Consider the following 9,621-nt stretch of genomic DNA (forward strand, 5'->3'; position numbering starts at 1 on the left):
TTTCAGAGGAAATAAAACCCAGGACTAAAAAATGGAATTGACAGCCCCCAAAAAGCCTGTTCTTAAGATACTTTTCCACTCCTTCTGTTGGCTCAATACCCCCTGTAGGCAATGGACCAGCACGGAATTTTCCTTTTGTGTTCCTTGCCCATGTCTAGATCCTCTCTTTAGAGTCCAAACTCAGGAGGCGGAGAATGGCAGAACTACATATCTGGGGATCAGGGATAAGGTAGGGGGGTCTGTGGATTAATTTAGGAAATACTATTTAAAAATGTATCATAGGGATCTTTTTTTTTAACAATATTATAAAATTGGTGCTTTTCCCCATCATGAACTGAGCTTCCCCGAACGCATAGTTTCTGTGGTGAGGAGCTTGTTCTCACCCACCTTGCCACACTTACAGACTGGCAAAAGCTGAAGTCTTGCTCTTAGCTCTCCCTTCATGTGCCAAGCTGTGTACTTGAAGTGTTTTGGTTATTTCTGAACAAAGTTTGGGGAATGATGTTATCTCTCTCTGTAGTAGCACTGGCCTTTTTGCAGTGAACACTGTACTTGGCTAGGTTGTGAAATCATTCCTTAGTGTATTGTGTAAGTATTTCAGAGGCCTTGACTGATTATAGGAACAGTTCTACCTGACATGCTAATAAAGGCAAATCTTACTTTCAGCACCTTACAAAACTACAGGAGGTATATTTGTGATCCTTTGGAAAGGAAGGCCTCTGACAATTGTAAATAATTCACAAATGCTAAAACATCTACTTCATCTAAATAATTTTTTAGAGTGTAGCTATATTTAAAATTACAAATCAGTGTTATAGATGGCTTCTAATTTATTAAAATGTGTACATTCATAAAACTGATGCTGGAAACCTTTGTATCATAAAACCTAGCATGTGTTGAAGCTGGCATTTTAATTCTAGCTCTAGTTCCAGCTGTGGCATTATGCCTTTGAAGTACTCACAGCTGGGGTTGAAGCTCCTCTCTGCAGACGAAGAAACCTGCTGTCTTAAAACATTGGCTTTAAATTTGCTGTAGCTTAGTTGGAACTTGGCTTAAAGACTTGCTTCTCATTGCAGAGAGGCATGTCTGTATCTACTTCAAAGGCAGGTGATACCACAACATCTTCAGTCTCAGGTGTAGTTAAACATTCACTCCCACAGCAAAGGTAACCCATCAGCCTTAAAACACAGGTTAAAATTCTGTTTATAGCTAAGTTACAGTTAGGTGCAAAGACCTTAGCTTAAATTTGAGCCTCTTTCCCATGCAAAATGTCATTTAATCAATTGCAGTATTTCTAATGTATTTATCACCCTCCTATTTGAAACCTCTGCCTGCTGCTCAGCAGGATTTTTTTCAGAACAAGCAGAAAGCAAGCTCTCCAGGTTCAGGCTCCTTGGTTTAAAACAGCAGTGCTTTCTCTGCTGAGCTGCCCCTACCTGTGAGCACTTCAAAAGAGCAGTCACAACAGGGGCCACAGCTGAAACCGAAAGTGGTGGTTTTATCTAGCATGGGAGGGGAGGCTTCACGAGTCTTCAGCCTCAAGGGTGACTTGTTCATTTAAAAAATAATACTTTTTAAAAGTGATATATTGCATGGCTCTTATAAGACCTTGAAGAGGATAATAGTAGCCACACATTCTTTCCGTCTGGTCAGCTTTGTGAGAAAATGAAATAAAAACCAAAAAAGAGGATGAGTGCACTGTTCTAGAAACTCTGTCTTAACCCCATTTCTGTACTGCACCCACAGAGTGACAGTATGTGGAAAGGTGAACCACAAAGGTTGTTTGTTCTCTTTGATTTTATTTTATGATGTACAAAGACAGTACCATTTTAGACATTATTCTTCGTCATGGTCTTAGTTAAAAATATCAGGAATACTGCATTATGCCTTTGTTTTTAGTGCTAGAGGACTCACTGTGGCAAGGTTTTGAGAGATTTTGGGAATGTCTTTGCTTGAGGATGAAAGAGAGTGTTGACTTTAACATAGTTTAAGCTCATGGATTTAAAGGTGTTTAGGTATTTATTTCCCATTGATTTCCAAGTTCAAGGGAATAAATGGCTTTGTTTTTCTTACGATAGGAGAGAAAAGCATGTGCCTCTCTTATGTGTTTTGTATTATTTTACTGACTATAACTCTGATATGACAAATACTAAGTGACTTTATACACATGGGGTTTTTCCAGAAAAATTATACTATCATCAGGTCCACAGGCGTGTGTTTTACTGCCAGCAGATCTAGTTCATTCAGTGATTACTGAATTTCCATATTTACAGAATGCTGTGTGTCGTGGTCCAAATTCATACATTATCATAATTTTAGATTTTTTTTTAAACACCTTCAAAATTACGGACTCACATTGGGTGAGCGCTGCCACTGATGAGTCAGTCTCAAAAAGGTGAGCTAGGATGGAGAGCTGACTAGCAATGTATTTGACATCTATAAAAGCTATAGCAAAGTATATATCTGATAAACCTGGCAAAACCTCAGGAACTGTTCTTAATTTTCTAAATCAGATTTGCTCCTTCTTGTTCCCAAGCCCAGTGCCCTGTGAAAGTCAAATTTCCTAAAACATACATTGTATTTTCTGGGATAGCTCAGAAAATGGGTATTTATGAAGTTTTCTCATTTATCTAAGCCTGAGCACTGAGAATTGAAAAAGTCTCCCTTTCCTCAGCTGAACAAGAAAAAAAATCTGCAAGTGCACCATAGGTATGATTTTTCAGAGTGACCTGATATTGGCTATTATACATGCAACTTTTCTTTTACTGTAAAGAGTTGACCAGAGTTACCTGCCAGAACATGAATTTGTGCTAGGCTATTATGTTAGTGCTCCTACACACCCACAAGTTCAACCCTCCACCCCATGCATAAAACCTAACTGCAGATCTTTAATTTAATTACTAGGGGGGCTTCAGCCCAGGTTAATCCCCTAAAGCTAGTTTTAAATTGAGAACTGCAAGCCTTGCCTGCTCATGGGGGTAAATACTCCCGTGGATAGTTTCATTGAGCAGTGAGCTGCTGTGGATATGTTACTATCAGCAGTGAGCTAACTAGTTTAACCTAAGTTAGCTAGTTCTTTACAAGATCTGGTAGCTACAGGGTGTTTCTGCAGTAACATTTTCTTGGTGTCTGGAGTGCCTAAAAATAACCACAACAGAAAATGAAGTACAGAATGAGCTTTTCTACGGAAAAAACTTTTTCACAGATCCTTATCATTTCTGCTGGGGTGGTCGGCAGAAGCTGCAAGCCCCCTGCTCTTTGTGGAAACGTTGTGAGGTGATCCTGACTGATGGCCCTGAGCCTGAACAAAGTGTGCCATAGCCTAAAAAAAGGCCAACAACCCCCCCTCCCCAAACCACAACCTCTTGCTGCTGGTGCAAATAATGTCTTCTGAAATACGGCTTCAGTCGTAGCCTCTGTGACATGCAAAACCTGAGGGTTTTGCAAGCCTGTAACTAAGAAATTAGGTGGCCTACCTTATGTTCTCTGTGAATTTCAGTTCTACCCTGAAAACAAACAGATGAAAAAAGTGAATTGTGGTTGTGTCCCTCAGAGAAAACTACCGATTAGCAAAACTCAAAATTTGAAGCAAGATTAGAGGCTCAACTATTACTGCTCTATGAACTGTACAGCTCCTACACCAGTCACAGGGTGGATTCTTCCATCCAAACACACACATCTGCCCCCACTCTGGGAATGGCAGGGACATTAAAGTACGTATGGGATTGTAATAACATCCTTTCTAACCTGCTGTTAGAAGAATGGGGAAAGAATAGGAAAAAAAAGCTGCAGCATAATAGGATTTACATATACGTATGTGATTCATCTCCATAGACAAGCTGAATGTGGGTTAGAGAAGCGGGCAGTGAAAAGGGTTGAAATCTGGCTGAATGGCCAGGCCTAGAGGGTTGTAATCAGTGGCACAAAGTCCATCTGGAGGCCAGTCACTAGTGGTGTACCCCAGGGGTTGATACTGGGGCCGATATTGTTTAGTATCTTCATTAATGATCCACACGATGTGGCAGAGCGAAGCCTCAGCAAGTTTTCAGAAGATACAAAACTGAGAGGAATGGTTGATACAGCAGCTGGGTGTGCTGCCATTCAGAGGGACCTTGACAGGTTGGAGAAATGGGCAGAGAGGATCCTCATGAAGCTCAACAAAAGAAAATGCAGACTCCTGCACCTGGGGAGGAGCAACTCCATGCACCAGTCCATGCTGGAGCTGAAAAGCAGCTTGGCAGAGTAGGACCTGGTCCTGGTGGACATCAAGTTGAGTATGAGCCCGCAATGTGCCGTTGCGTCAAAGAAGCCAACTTCATCCTGAGCTGCATTAGGAGGAATGTTACCAGCAGGCGGAGGGAGGTAACTCCTCAGCACTGGTGAGGCCACACCTGGGGTGTGGCGTTTTGGGCTAACCAGTAAAAGAAAGACATGGACTTGCTGGAGTGAATCCAGGGAAGGGCCATGAAAGTGATTAAGGGACCAGAGCATCTTTCATACAAGGCTGAGAGAGCTGGGACTGTTCAGTCTGGAAAAGAGAAGTCTTGGGGGGATCTTATCAATGTTTATAAATACCTGATGGGAGGCAGTAAAGAGGAAGCCAGGCTCTTCTCAGTGCTGTCCAGTGACAGGACAAGAGGCACTGGGCACACACCAAACTACAGGAAATTCCATTTAAATATAAGAAAAAATTCCTTACTCTAGGGTGGTCAAACACTGGCACAGTTTGCCCAGCGACATTGTGGAATCTCCATCCTTGGAGATACTCAGAACTTGACTGGACACAGCCCTGAGCAACCTGTTTTAGCTGGTCCTGCTTGAGCAGGAGGGCTGGACTAGATGACCTCCAGAGGTCCCCTCCAACCTCAACCATTCTGTGATTTGTCCACTTATGTATTACAGCAAATGAAAGCTTTCCAACTGTTGAAAATACATTTTCATATTAGTAGTCAGAGGAGCTGTTAAAGGAATGGCAGTGTCTTTAAAGGAAGGCCCTAGATGGTGGATCCCATCATTTGGGAGTGCTGGAGGAAACACGGAAAAACCCATGGCGAAGAGTAGAGCAGGAGAAATATAAAGGAAAAAGAAGGTAAAGCTATGAAAAGTCTAAGACATGAAGACCTAAAACCAAAGACTAATCTGAGGAGTTGTTTCCCATTGTCAGTTTTAGTAATTACTCTCAATTACCTAAGGCATGTTTTGAAATAAAAAACACGTTCCTGGCAGCTTTTGAGTTGCTCTGTTCCTTATAAATGAATTGGTCTGCAACAAAGGGAATAAATTTCAGTGCTGAGTATTTCCTTTCTGTGTGTGCTGTTGAATCCTGATGCAGCACATCGCACTTCCAGGCAGTCAATATGCTGTCAGATGTTCACTACAGAAGAGAAGAGGGTGGGGATTGCTAAGATTGGTAAATAGACAGTGATTTTGTAATACTACACAGAAGCAAAGCGACCCTAAAATGAAGATAGAGAGATTGCAGTGGTACAATGTTGCAACACCAATGTAAGTGGTGTAAGTGAGGTAGCCTGAGCGGAAGTTCAGATACTCACTGTGGGTAAGAGGCAAGGTGCCTCATAGTAGAAGAAAAGATGGGTCACCTTATTAGAGAATTAGATTTCCTTTGGGGAAAATATCTCAACAGCAAACACAGAAGTCCCTTTCAGTCTTTGCTTCTCAGTTTTGTCTTAATATTTTTTGCAAGAGGCAGTTATAAATTTGGAGAAGTATGCAAGGAAAAAAAAACACATAAAGAAAGTGAAAGGTTATTGACTCCATCTCCCAGATAAGTTGTTCACTTTGGATGCTTACACAAGAGAAATATTTTTAGGAATAATTTGTGACACAATAATAATTTTAAAGTCCATTTATTACCCATGGAAAAATCCATTGGCTCCAGGTTATTTAAAACCTATTCTTAGAGCTATCCACTAATATATGACTCTGGTACTGCTTTGAAAAACCTTTTCTGCAAATATCCCTGTTGAAAAGAAACACAGGAGGCAGTGGTTCTCAGTGAAGGACATCAGAGTGGGATTCGGAAAGCTTGCATTCCTTGCTAGGACATGCTACTGAATCCCTATATGACCTCGGGTAAATTACTCTGGCCATGCATTTGGTGTATTTTGGCTGGCTTCAAAATCAAGCCTAGACTTTGTTGCCCATCCACACTGTTACTACCAGAGGGTCCTACAAGCTAACTCTAGAGTGCTGCAGTTGTTTTTCCCAGGTGTTGGAAGATCCCTGGGTTTCCTTTTCTCTCGAGGTCTGCTCAAGGTTGCGTATGTGTAATTTGTTCCTGGCTTTACTGCCTCCCTACATCCTGTAAGCACTGGCAGTAGCATTGTATGACTAGCATCAGGCTGATGGCTCTTTAGCCTTCTTTAAAATCCCTGAAATGCTCTGCTAGAAAGATGGATGAGGTTTATATACTGAATACTAGAAGTAAGTGTAGTGGAATTAAGGACAGCCTTCAGAAATCATCCTGGAGGAGTGATTTCAGAAGTGGGAGATAAAGTGGGAGAAGGTGGTTTCAGAAAGGACAAAGTAACAGATTACAGAAGATGTGGAAAGTCTGTCAGACTGCCATGTAACCTTTAGCATAAGTGAAGCATAAAATTAACATTAATAATCAATTGCAATGACAGCTAAGTATAGAGTGCCAAAGAGAGATTGGCAAACATTTAGGTACAGTACTTACTCCTTGTTCATGATTCCTGACTCATGGAATTGCAAATCTTCAAAAGAGTCTGTGATGAAAAAGTAAATAAATTCTTTATTTAGAGTCTTAAAAATCTAGATGCATGCATTTGTAGTCTTTTGGTTTTTTCTCTGAATACTTTTTGCTAAACTAGAAAATAACTTAATTTGAGGTATCATCTGTTCTGAGGAGAAAACACTTCAGTTTTGACAGGAGTTAGTCTGTTTGAAGATGTGATGATGACTATGACCAGCATCAGAAAGTGTATAGCATGGTCATGTTTTTAATGGTGGCCTTAATGATATCTCCATTTGTACATGAACAAGTTTTCATTTATGCATACATTGTTCTACCATTACCATCTGTGCACTCGGTAATGGAATTTGTAGATGCAGATCTGTATTTATGTGAGAATCTGTGAAGTGAGATTTAAGTTGTACAAACCAAGCATAAATTTTGAAAAGATCTCTGAAAACCAAATCTAAACATTATGGGTCTGTGAAACATACACACACACTTTTTAAAAGTTTGGTTTTGCAGTTTTGTTGGAGAAATCTAAAATTCTAAAAGCTGTTTCTGAGTTGTCAGCTCTTGTATTGCCAAGTCTTTTAAACTGATGACTCTATCAATTTTCCAATTGTCTGCTTGTCTCTGCCTGATATTTCGTAATAGAAGCCTTAGTAGTTGCATAATTTGGACATAAAAATGGAATTTATAACTTTTCCATTTACTCTGCCTCTATCACTGTCCACTGCCATTACTTTCTCTCAGCTTAATAACTGTAGTGAGAGTAAAAAATAGTCTTATTGTCTTCTCTCCTAATGTGCAGCTACTTGTCAAGTGGCAGGGTTTGCAACTTTATATATACCAACTGTTTCTGAGCTTCCTACTATCCTCACCCTGTTTCACATTTTCATTTTAAATTGGCCTTAAATTCACAGACAAACATTCGTAAGCTTTCTATTTACAGGAGAGTGTGCACATTCAGTTTAGTTTAAAATGCCTTAAGCCAATTTTAGCTATTGCTGAATGATATTGGTAGTGAACCAAAATGTTTTATTTTTCTACAGTTAATTTTCTCCTGCTGTTTTTCTGTACTGACTATATTTATTCAGTGTTTGTGGAATTCTTGGTAGATTTCTATGGCAGGTTGCTCTTTATCTGAAATCACAATAATGTGTTTGAGATAGCAGAAATAGCCAACGGTGGTTTGTGATTTACAGTAAGCAGTCACAGTAGAAGCAGATGGACATCTGACTGAGAAAAAGGGTTCCTTAATTACTTTTTAAAATTAAGACAGGATTAAAATTCTGGAAGATGTGCAAGAAACAGCGCTTTTGGCTAAATGACTGCTTTTTAAGAAGTTCGCCAGAGTGTTGACTTCTCTTATTGCATAACAAGAGAAGAAAAGCTATTTTTCCTGCCTTAAATATTGGACATTATGCTTCAGGTATCTGAAGAGAGCTTAATATTCTGAAGAAAGCCACCTGAAAATTGGCTATTGAATGCGAGATGTAGGATCAAAAGATCATTTATGAAAAAGTTTGGCCCACAGTTTCTCTGTTAGGGTCTTTGCACTTGTTAAACTTGTTTCAAAATATTCAAAGATAGCATGAGCCAAATTGTGAACTTATAATAATTCCAAAAATTACGAGTAACTCACAGTACTGCAAATGAGGGGACTATTAGGAATTTAATAATGACATTGATTTATGTAATAATCTCTTTTTTGGAATATTTCCAAGCATTTTAGTGTAAAATTTAAAAGCACAGGGTCTAAATTAGAGGGAGAACAGAAAGAGAAAACGCACATGAAAAAAATCAAACCTCACAATTTTTCTAAGGCTTCCTTTGAGAGTATTGAAAGATTGAGGTTGTCAGTAGTGGGAATGTAAGATGAAGTAGGGAGAAAACTTCAAAAACATTAGCAGCTAATTCACAGAAATACCTCTTTATTTCTTGTAACTAAACCTAGCTGGAAATCACTCACAGCACAGAAGTAACAGTATACAAAGTTACCCTATACAACTGTTGTGATAAGCCACTTTTTTGTCAGTCTACACATACTGAATTTGGGTGGCTGCCTTTACTGTGGGCGTGGGGGGCTTTGGAAATAAAATTCTTGGAATAAATACAGTTAGTCATATTACTAGACATGTCTGTTATTGATTAAGAAGTTTTGCAATCATTTAGACTAGTAAACTTGGTCCAAATTGTAAATGTAGATGTTCCATGGATTAAAAGAGGAGTAAGTGACAACAAACGATAGCTGCGTATCTGCTTTTCAGCAGAACCACAAAAATCTTTTGCAGGCAACCAAACCCCTGGGGCCTCATGATGGGCTTCACACTGCCTTTCTCCCTCTGTCTGTCAAACACGGGGACAGAGAGACATGCAGCGCATTGTGCAGGAGTCAAGGAGAATGATTGTTTCCTTTGGCTAAAACCCTGCGCTGCAGAGGACCCTTGCCAAGCAAACTGATGCAGGGGCACGTGCCAGTCACACCCCTGTCCTAAGAGCACCATCTTAGTCAAAATAACGAACAAAATCTACTCTCCTGTAAGCTAGGCTCAGATGGGGTGCTTCTATTCAACTTAAAAAGAAGCAAGGAAAATAAAAGACCCCAAGCCACCAACAGTTTGTAAAAAGAAAACGAGAATTAGGTTTTATGTGCTGTCTGAAAAAATAACTACAATCAACATATGAAGGATGGTTAAAAAAGCCAGCCAAATATTATTTGCCGCGAACAATGAAAACTGATGAAAAACTTTCAAATACTGCTACTTGAATGAAGTTTCAAAATGAAAGTCCAGGGAAAAAATGTGAAAACGTGTACCCCTGCCTTTGTTTTAGCTCTGTTGCACAAAATGCAGCAGATTTCCTGGGGCTTTTCCTTTCGGAAGAAGGGTGTGCAATGCAAA

Source organism: Gavia stellata, chromosome 5 (genome assembly GCF_030936135.1).
Source record: "Gavia stellata isolate bGavSte3 chromosome 5, bGavSte3.hap2, whole genome shotgun sequence".
NCBI classification, from domain to species: Eukaryota; Metazoa; Chordata; class Aves; order Gaviiformes; family Gaviidae; genus Gavia; species Gavia stellata.